We start from the raw sequence: 22,106 nt of genomic DNA, 5'->3' as shown, positions 1-22,106 counted from the left end.
AAACTTGCTATAAATCATAATATATTAAATTTTGATTGACAGTTTTATATAAATTTAAATTATCCTCATTCAATTTTTTTTTTCAAAATATGCCTTCAGGATATTAAATGATTCAAAATATTATAATTCCATTAAATATGTTCTATGTAAATTAAATGAAAGTTATCAAAATAAATCCAATTAACTTCTAACCTGTATGTAAATTAAATTTGCCAAGATTAAACTCATCAATGCATTAATTTAAATACTACTCGAAACGAAGACATCTTTAAATTTTATATAAATTAACTGGTAATATCTTTGATAATGTTAGCAGAATTGTTTTAATTTAGTTTAAATTTCTTATTTTTTTAAAAGCAATCTATGAGTAATTAAACTGCAAATAAATATATAACAATCTCGATAGAAAATTAAGTAAAGAAATTCCTAAGAACATACACGGTACTCTGCTTTATATTTAAGTTACAACATACAAAAATTTCAATTGCGATTCCTAACAGCGATTGGTTGAAATAGAAACTGATAGAAAAAATATACATTGTTGTAAATTTTAAATTTTGAAAATTATACTAACCAATCAACATTAAGACAAGCTTTTCATTACTTAATAATTGTTTAAATTTAATTTGATTTATTTTTATATAAATTACTAAGGAGAATTTATGTTTATCGTAATTATTTTATCTAAATTTTTTCAAATTTACTGTAATTATTTACAGTTCATATCACCTTTACTAGAATTATTCCATTATTTTGAATATTAAAGTAGACTATTTCTATCTAAATACTAGAAACTCAATTTAGAAAGATCAAAAACGAAGAAGCTAATAATTATATACTATTATCAAACTGAAATTTCTCTGGCTTGGAAGAACAAAGGCCAATGACATGGGCCTTTGTTCTTGGAAGAATAAGAGCCTTTGACATTGGCCCTTATTCTTCCAAGTTATGTATTTGATGATATTACTTCTGTAATTAAAAAATAACCAAGAAAAATTTTCAGCTAAGTGTGTGTTACCTTTTCACTTTACTGTATACTCAACAACAATGTAATATAACATAAAATTGCAAAAAGAAAAATGAAATTTTTACACTCGGTTACACAGAAAATAACGAGGAACAAACTAAATTCATCTTAACAGTAACTATCCGTAAGATAGATTTAAGCATTGTGCCAAGTCATGTGTCACGTTCATTTTATATAATTGATAAAAACATAAATAAAAAATTTATATAAACTTCTGAACAACGGCAACATAAAAATGGCTTGGAAGCCGTTGTTTAGAGGTTATTTTGTATGCAATTTAATAAGAGACATGGAAAAATGGCTGCCGTTTACAGGTGGACATTATTGGTGATATACCGTATTTAAAATTTACGTAATAAAATGATTGTGTAAGATTTCTTGAAGATTTAAAATTTAATTTATAAATTGAAATCGCAAAAAAATACAACCCAAGTAAATATCATCGAGAATAGTTATAAATCTTAGGATCAATGTTTATTACACTTTGCTAAGTTACTTACACAATCTGAAGCAGAATGAATTAACAAAAAAGTTACGAATTTATTTAATTGTTTAATATTTAAAACATGTTTTAAGCTACTTTTAAATGTTTAATAATTTATATCAGTGAAATAAAATTGCAAATATAAACAAAACGATCCTGAATTTCAATTTACAATTCTCGATATTTATCTATATCATCTCCTTATTGATAATTATAAAAATTAGCTAGATAATTTTTATTATGAACTATAATAAATTAAATAAATTATTCAAGAAACCAATAATAAAATGGCTTCTAATCAAAAATATTAAATAATTTCCTGTAAACATAGGTGGTCCTCTGCGTTATATGTAAGTCAGAAGTTATAAAAATTTAAATCGCGATTCTTAACTGCGATTGGTTGAAATTAAAACTGATATATATATATAAATATTTTAATTTTATAAATGGTTAAATGTCCTAAAAACATTATATTATTTCAATGTTTAAAACTATAATAATGCATAAATAATATAATAAGAACTCGGTCATCTTGCCACGATCAACCTGCAAATTTCGTAGGTGGGCAGCAGATACTTGATAGATTTCAAGAATCTTTGCCCTCTGGTGACAAATTTGAAAACCCCTAGAAACCTCTAAATCATAATAAAATCCTCTATAAACTCTCTCTGTCATCTGTTATACAGCTTAAACGAAACGTCTGTCTTTTAATAAATACATATAAATATTAAAATATTTTAATAAATAAATAAGCTCTTTATATGAAGTGAAAGTTTCTATATTAAAAATCTTATTAATTTGAGTGCATCCATGCAAAAATTCACGTTATACATATGTATATATATATAGAACGTGATAAAAGCGATAGAACGTAGAAATAAAAAAAGAAAGATTTGATAAATTTGATGATCTACAAATTAAGAAAAAGAAACTTCAAATGATTAAATTCTCGCTTTGCTGATTAATTATATTTTTAAAATTTACTTTTTCTCTTTATTAATGAGTAGATAAGTATTGAATTTCTCTCTTATGATTTAATTTTAATTACATTTTCGTTATGTACATTAACATCTTTCATGTTAATTTTTTTGGCAAAATTTATTATTTTTGGAATTTGTTAAGACCGAAATATCTTATGCAACATACACAATTTACATAAAATGTATACATAAAACACTACGTGATATATACAATATTTAACAATTATATAATAAAGCATATTTATACAGTATAATATATTCATACGTACATAAATATGAATATGTGTATACAATGTAGTACATAATAATACGAATAAAACACGTGCATACAACCAATATAATAGAACAGAACAGTAAACGTACCCCTTATATGTATACGAAAACATACTATATAGTTTCAACGCTTGTATGCACTATAATACATAAATGCGTGTACACCTATACATGTGTGTGTGCTCATTACAATTTCAACATAGATAAACACACAAACGCGTGCATACGGAGTTAATAAGTATATAGAACACAATATAATCAGCACAAAAATGTGTATGCAACCAATAATACAATCTAATAAAGTGTGATTTATACAATAGGAAAAAACAAAAAGAAGACACATTAGAATACATAATTTATAAAACAAATGTAACATAAAATTATAAATAATTCGTACAAATCAAATTGTATAAAAACATTTAATTAAAACGAAAATATCACTCATCTAGACAGATCATAAATTCAAAAAAATATATTAACTTTGACATTATTTAAAAATAAAATAAAATAAAACTACAAATTTCATAAAATTTTAATTAAAAAAAAAAAGAAAATTGCAATCGTGAATTTTTTGATAATTTTACATTAAAAATTAATTAATTAAATATCGAAAATTAATGAATATTCCGTATTAAATTTCATCACGCGTTAAAAGAATTATCACACGAATGAATCTGACGTAAATATTTACGATAATTATTCGAAATTCGGTAATTAACTCTTATTAAATCTCATTATAAATAAAACATTTTTCAGAAAAATAAAAATCAAAAATTAAAAGAAAAGAAAAAAAAATCAAAAAATTAGCGTCAGATGTTATCGGCAATAAATGAAATTAGATCGTAAATAATTATAATTCGTGAATAATTTGAAATATTTCTACACTTTTCTCACAAAATGTTTTACTTCTTTTTCGTATCTTCCGTGTCACGTTTCTTTTTCGTGTGTTATAAAAAACTGTTCTAGAAAATTCACGATTAATTTATATTCATATCGTTAACAATAGTAAATTATATAGGTTTTTCTTGATGAGTTTTTTTTTACATTTTTTATCGTGTATTTTATTTAAATAATGATATTCGTGGTGTATAATTATTTAAAGCGTGATTTGTACAGTATTTAGTTTTTCTCCCCCGTACTAATTCCTAAATTTCTCTTGAAAAATCCTACTAATACCTCAATTTTTCGTGTAGAATTCGTAATAATGCCTCAATTTTTCGTGTAGAATTCGTAATAATGCCTCAATTTTTCGTGTAGAATTCGTAATAATGCCTCAATTTTTCGTGTAGAATTCGTAATAACACTTTAATTTGCCGTCAAAAATTCGTATTATTTCTTCGATTTTTTCGTGAGAAATTCGTGATAATACATTTTTCGTGATAAATTCAGGATAATTCTTTACTTCTTCGTCACAAAATTGTGACTCGTCTTTACTCTTTTATGGCAATAAATTCGTGGCAATTCTTCAGTTTTTCGTGATAAAACTGACAATTTTTTTTTCAATTTTCTCTCGACAAACTCTTAATGAATTTTTAACTTTTTTTTACGATAAAGTTTCGATAAATTTCTATTTTTCTCGTGATTTTTCGTGATAAAATTTTGGAACTAACTGGTTTTTTTGTTTTCTTTTTGGGGTTCAAAAATAATTTTTAAATTATCAATTTTTTGCCAGTTTTCAACAAAAATTTTACAGCAACTACATTACAGTATAGAGTAATAAGATATAAAGCATTGTTTTATATGGCTACTTCTCGTATAACAGCTGAAGATTTGGTTTCAAGGACGTAAAAAAAAATGATTTTAGTCACGAAATAAACTTTTACGATTGAAATAAATTTATTTTAAAAAAAAGAAAAATAAATAAATAAAACTTTATTTTTAAAATATAATAAAAATTATTTTAAAAAAGTTTAAAACTGTCGAAAGTTTGAACACTAAAACACATTCATTATTTAAAATTTTTATATTGTTTTCAAATTATTAAAATAAAACGTTAATTTAATTAATTTATTTAATAATTAAAATTTATTATTTTTACGTAGAAAATAAATGTGATAATTTTGTTTTTTTTATTTAAATAAAAAATTATTTGTAATTTCAAAATTCAAATTTTTAAATTAAAAAATTTCAAATGCAATAAAATTAACGTGAAATTTCTTCCTGTGATTGAAATTCTCAATTTATTTTGATTTATTTTATTCTTTTTTTTTAATTTCGATTAAAAATAAAGTATAATTAATTTTTCATGTAATTAGTTTTAATCTAATTTCTTTTCGATCATTAGATTTAATTTATATCATAAAAAACAAACACAAAAAAACCTTCATTTTTAATCGAGAAATACTCGAAAGCTAATAGCGACATTTAACATAATGCTTAATTGTAATTAAAGTTTATCTTTTTTAATTCCTTTTTCCAAAAAAATTAAAATAAAATAATATTAATACTAATGTTCAAATTTTAAAATGTTTTATTTTTTCCTAAATTATAAATTATTATTATTATTATAAACTAATATTTAACAAATAATATTTCTTAATTATTATTATTATTATTATTATTTTCTTTTAATGGGATTTTAATTGATTAAAATATATTTAGATGTATATTAAAATACTTTTTAATTTAACAAATAAAATATGATTTTTATGAAGAAAGATTATTTTAAATTAGGTTGTAAAAAGTTTATATTTTCAATGTTTTTTCTACAGTAATTTTTTTTAATATATGTATAAATTTAAAACTTAATTTTCTTATTTATTTATTTTTTAATTTAATTTATTAAAATAAATGAAAATTTCAAACTTCAGAAATCAAAATTTTAAAAAAAATCAAACTTTAATACTTCAAATTCAAAAGCTGAAACTATGAAATCAATCTTTCAAACTTTAAATTAAGAATTTCAGATTTGAATTTCAAGATTTCGAATGAAAAAAAATTAATATTTCAAACTTCAAAATTAAATATTCAGATTCAAAAAAACTTTACGAGTTTTATTATATCTGTTGTATTATATTCTACAATGATATATAAACTGTTGCTTGTTGTGACATCGTTTCGTTTTCTTGAAAGATGTTACAAATGTTAAGCTTTTATTATGTCAGTTATTGGGGAAAAAAGAGAGTGAGAAAATGTGTTTTTTGTCAGATGTGTTGACTGAAATTTCTACAAAAAATAAGCAAACACAAATTATAAATCTTTCCATCTTATGACGATTCTGTATAAATAATTAAGCTTAATTCCATTTTATTACTTCGAAGCGATAAAATCTTCTAATAAAATATCATAAATAGTCTATAAAAAAAAAGAAAAATGTCAATTAAAATTTCAAAAATTCTTCAACCTTTTCTTAGTTTCCATTCTCATCCCGTACATTCGTATCATCCTGGGGTATCGCGATCTACCAGTTGAGAAAGTTTATCATAAATAAATGCTTCTATAATTAGAAAAAATAGGAGGAGAAGAACTTTTAAGAGTTGTTATTACATTAATTAATTATAATTTCTTAAATGTAATTAACAAAATTGATTTTTCTTTCTTTATTTTATTTCATTTTTTTTTTTTTATATATAACATGAATGTTAACTTAATTTTTCGTATGGTCATAATATAAATTTCATTTCGTTAAAACTAATTAATCAATAAATTATGTCTCTTATGCTTCGTTAGAATTTAATTATATGCCGAGGTAAACTTTGTTCTAAAAACAAAAGACAAACTTTACTAGAATTTTACTTAAGATTTCAACTGAAGACACGTGTTATTTATAGAATTACGTGCATTAAATTATGCTGCATTCTGTTTAAAAATATATAAATATTTAAATAATTCATGTAATAATACATCCACAACACTGTTTTTAATATTTCCAATGATCGTTGTTTGTCTGTCACGCTTTATTGTAAATCTCATGAATTTAGCAATATAATGCAATTAATACTACACTACACTTATGAATAAAAAAGGCCCCAAAATATTGTTGCATTTTGATGCCATTTTTTAAGATAAAATTTGAATAAAAATACAAAAATTTCAAATACAATACGATTCGAGTATCCGTTTCTAAACAAAATGGAGGCCAAGAAATTGACTTAATGCGATACTTCCAGCAAAAAATAGGAAAAAAACCACGTAAAAATAATTGAGTATAATGAAATTTTTTATTAATATAACTTATAAAATTGCTGATTCTTACGAATACAAATATAAATGAACAATGGAGCATAAAATTTCACAGAAAATATCTAATATAATTTCTTTGATGTATGCTTCTTATACCATGAAAAACAGAGATAAAAAAAATTGTTGTTGGCAATATTCATTTTATAACTCCTAAAGAACGGAAAAGAAATTCAGAAATGTTACCTGTATCAAGAATAAAGTATGATTTAGCAATATACAATTTTCTTATACGGGTTATAAAATTGTAAATATCTATACTTATTTATATGTGATCATAAATTTTTCATAAAGAAAAAAAAATTATTTTTTCATGTTGGAAAGGATGTTTAGTAATTCGAACAGAAATATATAAGATGATGGCTGGCAGGTTTACGATAGAAAAATCTCTATTATATATACAAGTATCTGGATGGGTCCTCCACAAAAAGGGATTTGTAGCTACCATTTTATATATATCTATATAGTAACAATGGTTATAAAAATGTGGTCGATAATAGGATGCTTCGTCGAAGAGTTTATATCTACTATATATTGTGCCCAAGTGAAATTGTACAACCTTCCTACTCTTGGATCTTAAGTTACATGCTTAAATATGGTATAAAAAGCAGAAAAAAACAGTTATACACGTTTATCAAAAATCATATAATGTAGGCCACAAAGTACTTACATTCAAAAATTAATATTTAAAAATTATTCTAATATTTTAAGTAAGTCAAGTCAATGATAATATTACTGATTTTATCTGCTTCTATATCAATTCTTATTTAAAAATTTATGATATTTAAATAATTTCTAAGATACTAAACTATATAGGCCTATTTCTCATTCTCTACAATATATAAATATTTATATGCACTTTAAAAATATATCGATATTATTTTATTTTTAAATTTAATTTTTTTTTTCTTATTTAAGACAATAATTTTATATTAATTTAGTATATAAATTCTTCTAAACCATAAATAGAAATTTAATTCTGAATAAAATTTTAAAATTCAGCTTAAATATAAGTAGTCCTCTGCATTATAAGCTTAATAAACATTACCGATAGAGTTTTTAACGATGATTGGTTAATAATAAATTTAAAAAAGTGATTGAAAGGAGATCTACAAATCAGTTTCGAGTAGATGTAAGTTTTTTAAATTATATATCCAATCAGTTTTTCTAAATTAATTTTAAATAATTTTGAAGATTACGGTATTGATTAAAAATATAAAATTCCTTATAATTAATCTATTTAAAATTAATTTAAAGAATACGAATTTTAAATTAATTTCATTATATTAATAAAATAAAAGGGATTTAACGTAATTTGTAAAAACCAGATAAAAGTTTCACTAATTTTTATTATAGATACGCAATTTAATTAGAATAAAAATTTTAAATTAAAATATAATTAATTCAATGCAATTAGAGTTTAATTAACTCAATTTAGATATATTGTTTACAGAAAAAAGTGATAAAATTATATAATGTAAACTTTAATTATAGAAAATTCCTATCGATTTATTTAATTTAAACATTGATAGTTATATAAAATTACATTAAAATATTTATAATAATTGTAACAAAAATATTTCGACATGAAATTATTTTTTACTCAGTCAATAATAATAATTTTTTTATTAAAAAAACAAAAAACAGAATTACACCATTTATTCTAGAATATAGAAACCAAAAACAAATTCTAGAAAAAAAAATTAAGATTTTTCTTGGAAAATTCGAAAATATTTCTCACGACCAATCAGAGAACTGTTTGGAAATCAACGTATCCAATAAACTGTCAAGATCATCGTTATAGAACAAAACGTTATAAGTTGTTCTATAATGATTTATTTATAATTAATTTAAAAAAAAAAAAACTGATTGTATATATAATTTAAAAATTTATATCTACTTGAAACTGATTTGTAGATCTCCTGTCAATCATTTTTTAAAATTTATTATTAACCAATCATCGTTAAAAACTCTATCGGTAATGTATATTAAGCTTATAATGCAGAGGACTGCTTATATTTAAGATGAATTTTAAAATTTTATTCAGAATTAGATTTCTATTAATGGTTTAGAAAAACTTATATAATGTATTAATATAACATTATTGTCTTAATTTTTCTATAACTTAATAAGGTAAATTAGATAGAAAGAAGGACAACTTTCAAAATAGTTTTAAAATATAAATTTAATCTTATTTCTTTTCCATTTTTAAACGTAAAATAATTTTTTCTATTGCAATTTTTTTAAAACAAATTTAATAATTTCAGTGCTTTAACATCGAGTATTTTAATTGAAATTATGGAAAAAAATCGAAAATTATGCTGAAAAAACACATTTGAAAAATTCTTTTTAATTTTTATTCTCTTAAAAGTTTTTTATAAAATTAAACAAATTTTATTTAGATTTATCCATAACAAAGTAAGGTAAAATTTAGTACATGATTAATTAATTTTTTTAATATATAAGTAATTTAAGAATTAATAAAAAGATGTTAAAAAATCTTGAGAAGATTTATGTTAAACAGGATTTTATAAATTTTCAATCTTCTTTATTTTAAATAGTTAAAAGGGAACATAAAGTCTGACTTACATCAGCAATTCTGGAGTGTTTGTGTATCTAACGTGGGATTAAGTAGCACCTTACAGTGATTTAGAGTTTCGATTTTATTGGTTTAAAGAATCGTTTCATATTTTACACGTACCAAACCTTAAAATTACACGCAAAATATAAGTTTATTTTGTAATTATAACACAGTATAACATGCATATGCTTCATAATAAATATAACTTATTAACATAAAAATTAAGCAAATTAAGAATGATAATTTAATAATTTTCATTTAAATCTTTTTAAAACTAAAATAAAATTTTTTAAAATTAACTTCTTTTCCTTTTTTTTCGTACATTTAATTCATGAATTTATGAATGTAAAGCGGATGTACTGTACAATGTTTCCGCGTTACATCGCGTCAGCGAATTAATATGATTATTTCCTTAAATATCATCCATAAATGTTATTAAAACAAAAAGTAAAATTTTCTAAGAAAACTGCAAACTTCTTTAGCGATATCGCTCTTTTTATAAATCACAAAATTTAAAATAATAAACTTTTCCGCCTCGTCACGTCCAATCGCATAGCAACTTACAAAAAAAGCGATGTACTAATTACAGTCAAACCTGTTTTTATGCGCTCCTTTTATGTGCGATTTTTATTTGTGCGATTTTTTTAATGCGAATTTTTAATTTGTGCGGTGTAGTTGGCGACTAGTCTCGTGCGATTCGTCATGTCTTACGTTGACTTATTATAGCTAAATAAACTTATTATAGCATAAATGCACTTATTATAGTAATATTATTGCATGAATATGCGAAAAATGAAATAATTTACTTTTTAAGTCAACAAAACACCACCTGGACAAAAATATGTAAAACAGACGATAGACCAGACGATGCAGTCAAGTGCTGACATCTGTTGTCAATAAATTCTATTTCGTACGGTTTTGAGTTATTTTCTATGTGAGACTTTTTTTATGCGGTCCCTGTTGACCGCATAAAAAAAATTATTTTTTTAATTGTGTTGCGAAAACTATTATTTACAGCCATTCGTGAAGTTTCGTGAGATTTTTTTTAATGCGTTTTTTTTAATGCGGTCCCTATCCCCCGCATAAAAACAGGTTTGACTGTATACGCTTCTTCCCCTTTGTAAATATAAACATTGATTGTATAAAACACGAGTGTAATTCGTATTGGCAACTTTATTAATTCAATACGAACTGTTTTAATAATTGCGTGAGCGCCGCGCGACGTCTCAGCGTGTCGCAAAGACTTCGATACAGCTCATAATTGAAGATTGTAATACAGTTATACAGAAATAGAGAGTGACAGACAGACAAAACTTCTGAAATTACACAAAAATATCGTAAATTCTCTCCAAATATGTATATATATATTAATATATTATAGCGAATTAAGAAAATCTTCCCTTTCTGTATTTGGTATTGTAAGTGTAAACAGTTCTCTATGAAACAAAGTTATATAATGATTATCATCCAATGAATATAAAAGATGATGGCATCCATTTTTGTAAAAGTAAACGGAAAATTTTTCAAAAATAATTTTTTTTTTCTGTGCGGCATCTCATTATTTACACAATAATGAGCTAGGACGTTCTTTCTACAATTACACACACACATGGGTAATGACACAGAAGGGAGTAATTAATTATCGGGACATAAAGCGTGATATTTTTTACTTTTATAAGACAGCAACGTCTTACTTAATTACACCATCATCCAATTATATTCTTAACGATCTTGAATAATGTTAATAAAGAGACCAGATTGTGGATGAGATGTTGACATACCACAGATTAAATACACGTCAAACTTCATGTGATGATACCAAAAAATCGTAAAAAATCATATATTTTTTTTATAAATAAAAAAAAAGTTGAATATAATTCGAATTATTTTAATTCTTTCCTTTTTTTAATTTTCAAAATCATCATCGTTGTTTAACGAAGTTATCACTTACGCGCGATGCGATGCGAAGCGGGGTGAGCAACGCTCAAAATCTGTTTGATCACTTACTATTAATAAGAAACCTTAAATTAGGGGGAAAATATTAGGAATTGATACTAGATACACACATATACATAAAAATTTACTCGATGCCCCAATGGAGAAAACAGCGGTAATGTAATATGTTATCTACTTCGACTCGCGTACAATTTAAGTTTTTCAACACAATAGCTTTCTTATCCCATTAAATAAGTAAACTCTATATTATAATTTGTTTTTGTTTAATTATTATAAGATAAATAATTACAGGTTTTACCATTTAACAAAAATTTGTAAAAGGAAATAGGCAAATGAGGCAAGCAACGTTACTCGACGATGACGCGCCATTGCGCCGCGATGCGACGCGACGGCACATTCACAAACAATTCTTCGTGATAAAACGTTCGTTTTCATTACCGACAAATTGCGTTATAACTTTTATATTAATCAAATACTTACGTGCCAAATTGTTTTAATGCAAATTTACAAGTTAATTACCATATATTAACAGTTGAAACATCGTCGACATTAACTGTAATAATTCAAGACATGACGAATCACGAACATTTTTTTCTTTCACCCCAATGATTTCGAGTCTTTCGTTGTCACAAAGAGGACAAGAGTAGTTACATCACACGCAGGAGGACACATCGTTTTGGGTGTCTTCTGTCATCTAAAGAAATGCCACCATAAGACAAATGGCACAATAACGTCAACAGTGGAGTCATGCTTGGTTCGTTCCAAACCTTTGATTTATCGAACAAACTAGAAAAATGCCACATCTGTTTACGTTTGAGGGGGGTAAAAGAAGTAATAATATATAAAAATTCGTGCTGAATATCATTTATCACTTAACATTACGGGAACAATCGATGATAACTCAATATGTAAATCCATTTTCCCCACCTTCGTTAACAATCCTCAATAGAAATTTTTTAAAAGAATTCTGACGTCACCCCCCTTTGAAATACATAAATTTACTTATTATTTTTTTTTTTACTTAAATAAATCCCTTAACAATGTGATATTTTTGTTGTCTGATATTTTGATATCGTGTTTAAGGACTATTAACGACATTTATGAAATCTGCATAACAAAAAACGTATCTCAAATGGCCATTTTCTATTATTATTCGTAAAGAAAACCAATGATATTATCACAAAAAAGCAATTTGTGCTGAATTACTTAAATACGTGCATTTCACGACTACGTGTACATTTTTACAAGATGATAATTATGTTTTTTACATGGAAAAAATATGTGTGTGTGTGTGTGTGTGTATTTATATTAGAATTATCAAAATTAAATTTTTGTTAAATTTATTAATTTAAAATCCGAGAGAAAATATTTCGTAAAGTTTATTTCTTTTGAAAAATAAATTACTTTATTTAATCCTATAAAAGTTTTTTAAGTGGAATTTCATGAAGTTGGTCCCTATGAAGAGTAATTTTTCAAAAACTTCCTCTTCATAAAAGCCTTATTAATTTAAATCATCTGAAGAAACAAAATGTCTTTTATATTTTCTTTTTATAAAATTCTAAACTTAATAAAACCTTCCAATGAAAACGAAGTTATATTTCATGAAATCGTTTCTCAGCAGGGGAAAAAAAACGAGAAAGAATTGAATTATTAATTTTATTAAAAACTAAAGCAATTTATAAAATAAAGGGGAGAAAAAACAATATTTTATTTATAGTTTATCTGTAAATAGAATCTTGTTTCATATTTAATATGTTCTACTTTGATTTTTTCAAAGGATCATTTATCAAATCTGCTAGAAATTTCACATTCGCGCCTTTAGGAAAAATAAATAATAATAAATTAATGAACGATTTATAAATAAACATAAATATATATAATATATATATTTAATTTTAATTATTTTATAAAATATCATTAAAAATAATATCCATTTTTGCGTATGTCTTCATTGTAATTGCTTCATTTCCTCTATGAAATGACAGTAGTGTGATACTTTAAAAATGAAATTTTATAGTTATTTTAGAATTTTATGTAAATAATTTGTTTTTTTTTACAAAATGTATAATATAAATTTACTATTATTTCATTTATAAGCAAGCTATGATGAAATTTGTTTACAATTCAAAGCAATTACCTGACGAAAAATACTATCAGTAGCAACGTAATTTGTAGGAAAGTGTAAGTAATCGTAGGGTAAAATAGGGATAAAGTAGTTTAGGGAATTTAATATCATGTTAAAACATTCGTGGGATAAGTACAGTATTTTATGGAATTGCAGTATTAGGGAAAATAAAACTAATCTTAAGGGAAAGTAATGTAAAATAATAAGGAAAATTAGGGAAAAGAATGAGATATAAGAAAAAAGAATGAAGAAATATAATTGTAAAGAATGTAAAGTGATAAAATAATATTAAAATATCTTGAGATTTATGTAATATATCAAGGAAAAAACAAGCGTGACGTAGAGAGGAATAGTCTTAAAGGAAATAATATAACAGGAAAAATAGGAATATATCAATAATTGTTATCACAGGAAATATAATATACACGTTTATGTTATCTTGACATTACGTTTTCTAAGATATTTTTAGAGAAAACTAATATCAGAATATTTTTTCTACCGATACTTCTCTCGGTACTCGTCACTGAGGAAATGGCGACGAAATTAATAATCATTGAGAAAATTAATATGAAGACGATAAGCCGAGGATTAAGATTAACGAAAAAAGACCTACTCATAAAAAATTAAAGCAAAAATTAATCTTTAGGGGGAGAGAAATACAGGAGCGGAATCATCACGTCGATAAATTAATTATCAAAGAAAAATTAGGATAAATTCATGAATACTTTAAAAAAAATAAATTAGATATATTTATTTTTTAAACACCTAATATTTAATCTAATATCTAATATATTTTAAACAGAATTAATCAATAATATTTAAAAAAAAAAATCCCTACTATATACATAAAAGAAAAGTACCTCTTAAAGCGCAGCATTCTTTTAAATGAAGCGATCATTAAAGTAATTTGCAGATAATTTAAAATTAAATCAAAACTAAAAAAAATAAAGTGTAAAAAAAAGAAAGAAACTAGAAAAAAACAAGGGGAAAAAAGTCAAGCTATCAGTTTACAGATTTTTCCAATTTCATTCGCTTTAGAGCGGATTTTCGAGAGGATAGGTAGATGTCAAGGAGTGTATTTGATTTGCAAGACATCACATTCTGTCATTGGACCGGTTGCTTAGCAACGGGAGCTTTAGTGTACAATAATATGTGGCAGGTTTGGAATCTGTCCCTACAATCTCTAAGTTATGTCAACGTTGGATTAAACTGTTATATGATCTGTTGCAAATTATTAGAATGCTATGTTTAAATATCAATTTTACAAGTAAATTTTTGATATATTTTTTCAAAATTTTAATATATTTTCTTATTTAAAAATCAATCATTGTTATGTCCTAATTTTGAAAATATTCCAGAAAATATATTATTTTATTTATAATTATAAATTATATTCTCTCTGAAATGTTATAAGAAAGTTGTATATACTTTTATTTGGAAAAATCAGAAAAAAAAGGTTTTTAGAAAGAAAATTAATTCTTTATTTTGTTTTTTAAATTATAAATTTTCTCAATTTACTTGTATTTTTGTTAGGATTTGACTTTGTTAGGACTTTAGAACTTTGTTAGTTTGACTTACCAGGAATAAGAAGTTGTACTGTTTTTTTTTAATAAAAAGTCGTGGAGAATTTTTAAAAAGTTCATGAAATTTTTAGAAAGAAAATTGATTCTTTAGCTTGTTTTTTAAATTATAAATTTGCACAATTTATTAGGACTTTGTACTTTTGCTAGGATTTCAAGTGTAAGTAAGGGTAGAACTTTTATTTTGATTTACTAAGACTTTATGAAGTTGTACTTTTGTTTTTAACAAGTCAGAAAAAATTTCTAAAAATTCTATTTTAATATATAAAATTTTTTAGAATAAAATTGAATTATTTTATGTTTTTAAATATTAAAAAATAATAATAATAATAAAAGTTAATTCTTTTATAATTACAAATTACATTAGTTCCTATGGGAACTTGTATAATAAAATTGTAATTTTTTGAAAATTAGAATTACAATTTGTAAAAAATTTTCTACAAATTCATAAAATTATAATTTTAATTCATGAAATTTTTAAGTAAAAAACATATTTTTTTAAACATTTTTTAAAATGAAACTTTAAAAAAATTAATTATTTACTTTTGTTTTTTATATGTATAAGAGTAATATATTGTCTGATGTATTAAAAATTCTATTAAATTATATGAAGTTTCAGAGTGAAAAATGATGAAAAAATCAAATAAATTTCTGAAAAGATTAAATAATTCTTTCATATATATTTTAAATTTTAATTATTATTTTTTGAATATATAAAATGTTTTTATTTCTATAATGTAAAGTTTATTTATTATTTATTTTTTAAATGAATTTTTGTTTACAAGAGATTTAACAGAAACATTTTATGTTGACTCTAACCTATAGGGAAAGTCATTATTCTTATATAGTTCATACATTATGGAAGTAAACTTATAAAAAAAATATATATATATATAACTAAAAAATGAGTGTTTAAACTTAAAAAAAATCTACAATATAATGTAAAAAAATTCTTTAAATTGCTTATATATATATATATATATATATATTTTTTTTTTTTTTTATTTGCTGAAGAAATTTATGTTTTATGGGTATTAATAGTGTGATATTATATAAAATTATCAAGTTTTTATTAATGATGAGAGTTTAATTCTTATTTAATATCTAAAACTATAAGAGTATGGATTATATTTACAGATATATATATATATAACTCAAACATTAATTTTTATGTAAAAAAATAATTTACATTAAAAACCTTATAAAATATGTAGGAAATTATGTAGAAAATTATTAATTAATTAACGTTATAGAATTGAAAATTTTGAAGTAAATTGATATTTACTGATAATTAATACTATATATAATCATTTTTAATTTAATTTTACATAATTAATCATAATTACCATTATATATTGCAATTACATTAAGATATTTTAATGATAATTATTAAAAATTAAGTAAAAAATATAAATATTATAATTTCCATACAGATTTTATGACTATAACTTAAAATTTAGTAAAAGAAACTACATATAAGATACAAGCAATTAGTAATATCTCATGATAAATATTGTAAAATTTATGCAATAAAGATAAAATCTTGATAAAACTTTGTGAAATATAAATGATATAATTACCATAAAGAATTTTTCACAAGAAATTTCGTTAAAATTTCATAATTATAACGTGAAATTTAGTAAAAGCTTGCATAATGCAGAAGCTACAGGCAAGGTAAGAAATTCAACTTAGCTAAAATCTAAAAATTTCACAGTAATGATGAAATTTTTGTGAAATACAAGTAATATAATTCCAATAAAGAACTTTCATAATTAAAACTTTCAAGTTTATAACTTAAAAATAATGTATAATGAAAATGGTATAGATTTCATAAGAAAATTTTCATGGCAAATATGGCAGAAATTACATAAAAATAGAGAAAGTTTTAACAAAAGCTTGTAAAATCTAAAATATATAAACAATTTTCATGATAAATTTCATATAAAATTGATTATTACAACTTTAATAGAAGAATAAAGAAATTCTTCATGGTAAATGTTAAAATAATATAATAATACTGTAAATTTTTAAGATAAACTTGTAAAATATAGTGCATAGAATTACTATAAAGACTTTTCATTAAGCAATAGCGTACAACGAAGTTGCCATAGGCGTTACAAGAATTCTTCACGACAAAACATTATAAAAGTTGTACTATAATTTCAACAAAAGCTTGTAAAATATAAATAAAATAATAACAACTATAAAGATTTTTTCATAATAAATTTCATAATTACAACTTAAAATTTACTTTTAAATAAATATATAATGTATAATTGACTGCAATAAATTATAAAGCTGAAGAATTCGAGAGAATAAATGAAATATTCTTTTAAATACGAAAGAGTTAAGAGTTTTGTTGGGCCCATTTTTAAAAGAGAATTTCGTGAAATATTGAAAAATATTTTTGCTATTAAGCAAATTATATTCTAGTTTTATTAATGTATTTCATCACGAAAAATTACGTGATTCATGCATTAAGTTAAAGCGAAAAAATTAATCATAACAACAATCTAACTGAAGGTCAAGTCTTTATAACGTAAAATATTTCCTGAATATTTCTTTGAAACTTCCTTCATGAAAATTAAAGAAATGTATTCAAATTATTTTTCTAAATAAAAAAATAATATGATTTTTATCAATTTTTTAAATTATTTTTAATGTTATAATTATAATTAATTTACGTAAAAAGAGCGCTTTAATTTCGTTAGCGCGCAATTAAATTGGTAACTTTCTTTTACTTTGTTCTTAAAAAATGTAAAATTATTAGGAATATAATTTATAAATGTATATATTTTTTATGAATTAAATAATATATTTTTTAAAAAAATAATTAATTTTATACACGTGTATACATTTCACACGCGTATTTTATAAGTTGCGTATATTTAAATTTATGAAATTGTATGAAAAAAACACGGAAAAATATTTTAAAAACGAACACAAACAATCGAAATTCTTTCGCTGATCACGTGTCTAGCAATCTGGTTCCTTATTTTCAAGCGAACGCAGATTCAAACGGGAGGCGGGTGTGGCGCCAACACAGGACACACACAGACTCACACACACCTGATCAGACACGAGAAGGTGTATTGTTTCGATCTCATTGTCTTATTCATTATGACGTCGTCTATCTTTACACTAACGAAATTAAAAGTAGACACTTACCATTTGCTTGCGTCACACGTAAGTAAAGCGAAGAGACGTAATTCCAGCAGACGTTTCGCAGACTATATGTCAGTCTACACACAAGACACACACACACAGACACACACACACACACACATGCACGCGCGTACCGTGATCGAAATCGAGGCTAGTTCCGGGCATCTCCCTACCCCGGATCTTTCCACTTTCCTATAAAGGTGTGTGGTAGTGTTTAGGGATGTGTACAATCTTAACGTGACGGATATAGCTGTCACTTCTCTCTCTCTGCAATCGACTGCTGCCACTCTGTGTGACAAAATACTAGAAATGAGTCTAATTACTTGCTCAAAATATAGGATATATATATATATATATATTATTTTAGAGTTTTTTTTATTTGTTTATTAATAAATTATCAGCGTAAACATTTTCTATGTAATGAAGCAGTTAGTTTTTCTGGTCGTTATTCTGTTTACACTGAAGTGTGGGCTCGTTGGGTGTTCCAGAACTGTTTTTGAGTTGATTCGACGCTCGTATGATGCACCAAATATGTTTCCTAGTTGATTTGATCCTAGTAGAAGATCCTTAAATCTGTTTTTGAACTAGTTGGATTATTGTAAGATGCTTCAAGTCTATTGATTCAATCCCCATAAGATACTTTAAATCTGTTTCTGTTCTTTCGAATCATTATGTAATTCCTTTTAAACTGTTGATTCAATCGGTCTAAGATACTCTAGCTCTGTTTTTTGGGTGAATTCTATCCTTGTTTAATGTTCTAAATGTGTTTTTTTTTTTTTTTTTTGGGTTGATTCGATCCTCGGTAAGAAATCCCAAATCTGTTTTCGAACTCGTGGGATTACTGCTTTGAATATTCCAAATATGTCTTTTAAGTTAACTTAATCCGTGTAAAATACTTTAATTCTATTTCTGGGCTGCTTTGAATCTGTATAAAATGCTCCAAAACTGTTCCAAATCTGTTTCTGAAGCTTTGAAACATTATAGAAATGCTCCAGATCCGTTGATTCAAGTGTGTAAGATGTTCCAAATCTGTTTCTGGGCTAAGCCACTCCTTGTAATATATTCCAAATCTGTTTATGATCTATATGAGTCATTGTAAGATGTTCCAAATCTGTTTAATTCGTGTATAAACTTTTTAAATATTCATAAGACGGTTCAAGCTTGGATGATACACCCGTTTCCTTCCGTTAAAATATGCTCCCTACCTTCTGAACACGTTAAATCTGTACAGAAGATTCTGTATCTATTTTTGAGATAATTAATAAGTACAAGATGCCCCACATCTGTTTCTGAGATAATTAAACATGGTCGCAGGATCCCCCCAAAAATATCTTTAGCGAGGATTGCTTCATGCTATCAATTATTGTATACAAAGTCATATTTTACGTTTAATTAATGTATTAATTCTAAAAATACAGGGGAAAAAACTTTTATTTTTGATAAATATAAAATTAATGTGTTGATGCAATGGGTGGTACCCATTTTGTTAAAACGTGTATTAACATTGTATTAAAAATGGGACATGAAAGCAAGATTGAAAAATATCTTTGACCCATATTGAAAAAAAAAAATAAAGTATAAATTTAAAGAATATTCGGTTAAACAGGCAATACAGTACATTAAAACGAACGTCTCGCGTGTCGGTTCGTAGAAACAAAACGTAGATAACACTTCGGAAACGTTCAATTTAAAAAAAAAAAAAAAATAGCTATATGAGATTTATATATATATATTACTTTATAAGTAAGAAAAATTATTAATTTAAATATAGGGCATCTCACCCGTAAGACATCACAGTTTAAAAGCGAGAAACTTTACAGTAATCACACTCATTTATCAGGTTTATATATAACACTTCATAAATTTTAATTCAAATGTAGGGCTTCTCGAGAAACCCATGGGGCATCTTTTCTAAAAAATGAGAACATTATTTATTTATATTATACTATGATAAGCTGTAACCCAAGATAAGTAAATGTTTGTTTTAAATTAGTAATAATTATATAAATTTATCAGCTTACATGCGGGGCATCTTACCCGCAGCACAAAATGACAACGTTTATTTACTGTAATTAAGCGAATTTGTCAGAGTTATAATGTGTATAACACTAGTACTTCATAAAACGTAGGGCATCGTACCCAAAGGGCATCTCTCCTTCAAAAAAAAAGTATATGTACAGTAATTATACGAAGGTTATTTAATCAGTTTACAGCTGAATTAAGTATAAATTTTAATTATATAATACTGTTAAGCGTGAAATGGTCGAGTGGTCAAGTTGTTTAGAGAATAGCTAATTATGTATTGAACACGATAAGCATGATATATACACGAACACGCACGAACACACAATAATTATTGATGTCACGTGTTTTAAATGATAGCAAACAGGCATCCTGTTTAAGTAAAAGATTTATTTATACAATACCTTTAATATTTTGTCGTGTCATAGATTTAAATGCCCTTCTTGTACGTTTAAATATGCGATAAAATTGTAAACGAACCTAACATGAAATTCTTATGTACATACTGTACGTAAAGAAGGGAGGGGAGACTTTCTAACATTATTTAGTGCAGGAAACGAATATAAATACATTTTAACATTAAAGAATATATGTATAATAATCCTTTTAGATTTATAAAAGGATCTTGTGAAGATTCTTCCTCTTGGGCGTTCGATAAAGTTAGGCTGTCTCTTAATACAGAAAATGGGCTTTAAAGCTCTTAATGTAGATTAAAGATGTCTTCTCTATCTCTTGAGCAGTTTAAAATGCACTTTATTCGACCAAAAAATGGATTAAATTATGTTTAAAAAAAGGAATTTTTCTATATTTTAATGTTCTATATCTATAAACGCGAAATGATACCCCTATGGGATAGATGCCCCATACGTGTGTTAGCAATAAAAATTTACTTTATCTTATGAAACATTATTATTATTATTATTATAGAAAAGTTATTTTATGGTGACATTTTTATGCTCTTAACTCTTTCTAATAGCACTTAAATTCAGTGTGTTTTTTTAGATGTTATCAGAGAAGTCTTTGTAAGGCATCATTCCTCGGATTTACACAACATATTACAAAACTTATCTCAAAATCTAAACATGTGTACAGAAGTTATTATTTTAAACATGAATTACACATTAGAAAAGACTATTAAATAAAATCTAAAAGTAAATATATGTCCGGTATATACAGTGTCGCAAAAGTCAATTAATCACGCCTCGTTCAGTGTGTTTTCGCTCACAATTTCACCTCGAATACGTGAAACAAAACATGGTTGACCGACTTTGTCCACTCTGTAGCATAATTTTAAACGTTAGTATTTCAATTAGACAGTAAGTTTTACTCGCTACCATAGTTAAATGACATTTGACCCACCCTGTATACGCGTTTTCACATCCCAGAAATCCTGGTATAAAGGTTAGATAGAAAGAAATAGCAAAATATCGATTTGAAGAATGAAAAATTGGTCATTTAAGCCCTTAAATCCTATCCGAGAACTAACCGCTAGTATTTTTTTTAAAATAAAAAAGAAAAAAATCTATATTATAGAAACTATATGTGTGTGAGTTTGTGTGTTTGTATGTCTGTGTGTAAGGGGGGAAACAAGTTTGAAAGAACAATTTCGATCATCGATCTTAAGTCAACCACGCACGAAATAAAGAAATCAAAAAGTATAAAACAAAAAAAAAAAGATATATTTTTATATATTGTAGGGAAAAAAATTCGAAACAACTATTCGTATGAGAATAA

General features: G+C 24.5%; 1 protein-coding gene across 1 annotated transcript in view; it reads right to left on the bottom strand.

Annotated features, from left to right (window-relative positions):
• Positions 1-18,478, bottom strand: part of LOC136968200 (bifunctional heparan sulfate N-deacetylase/N-sulfotransferase-like) — a 108,598-nt gene extending 90,120 nt beyond the window's left edge. Inside the window, exon 1 of the mRNA XM_067262173.1 lies at positions 18,354-18,478. The gene's annotated coding sequence lies outside the window, so the exon portion shown is untranslated. The remainder of the gene's footprint in view (positions 1-18,353) is intronic.
• Positions 18,479-22,106: the final 3,628 nt, after the last annotated feature.

Source organism: Centruroides vittatus, unplaced genomic scaffold, assembly GCF_030686945.1.
Source record: "Centruroides vittatus isolate TY-2023 unplaced genomic scaffold, ASM3068694v2 contig_1416, whole genome shotgun sequence".
Taxonomy (NCBI): domain Eukaryota; kingdom Metazoa; phylum Arthropoda; class Arachnida; order Scorpiones; family Buthidae; genus Centruroides; species Centruroides vittatus.
This window is presented reverse-complemented; position numbering and strand designations above follow the sequence as displayed.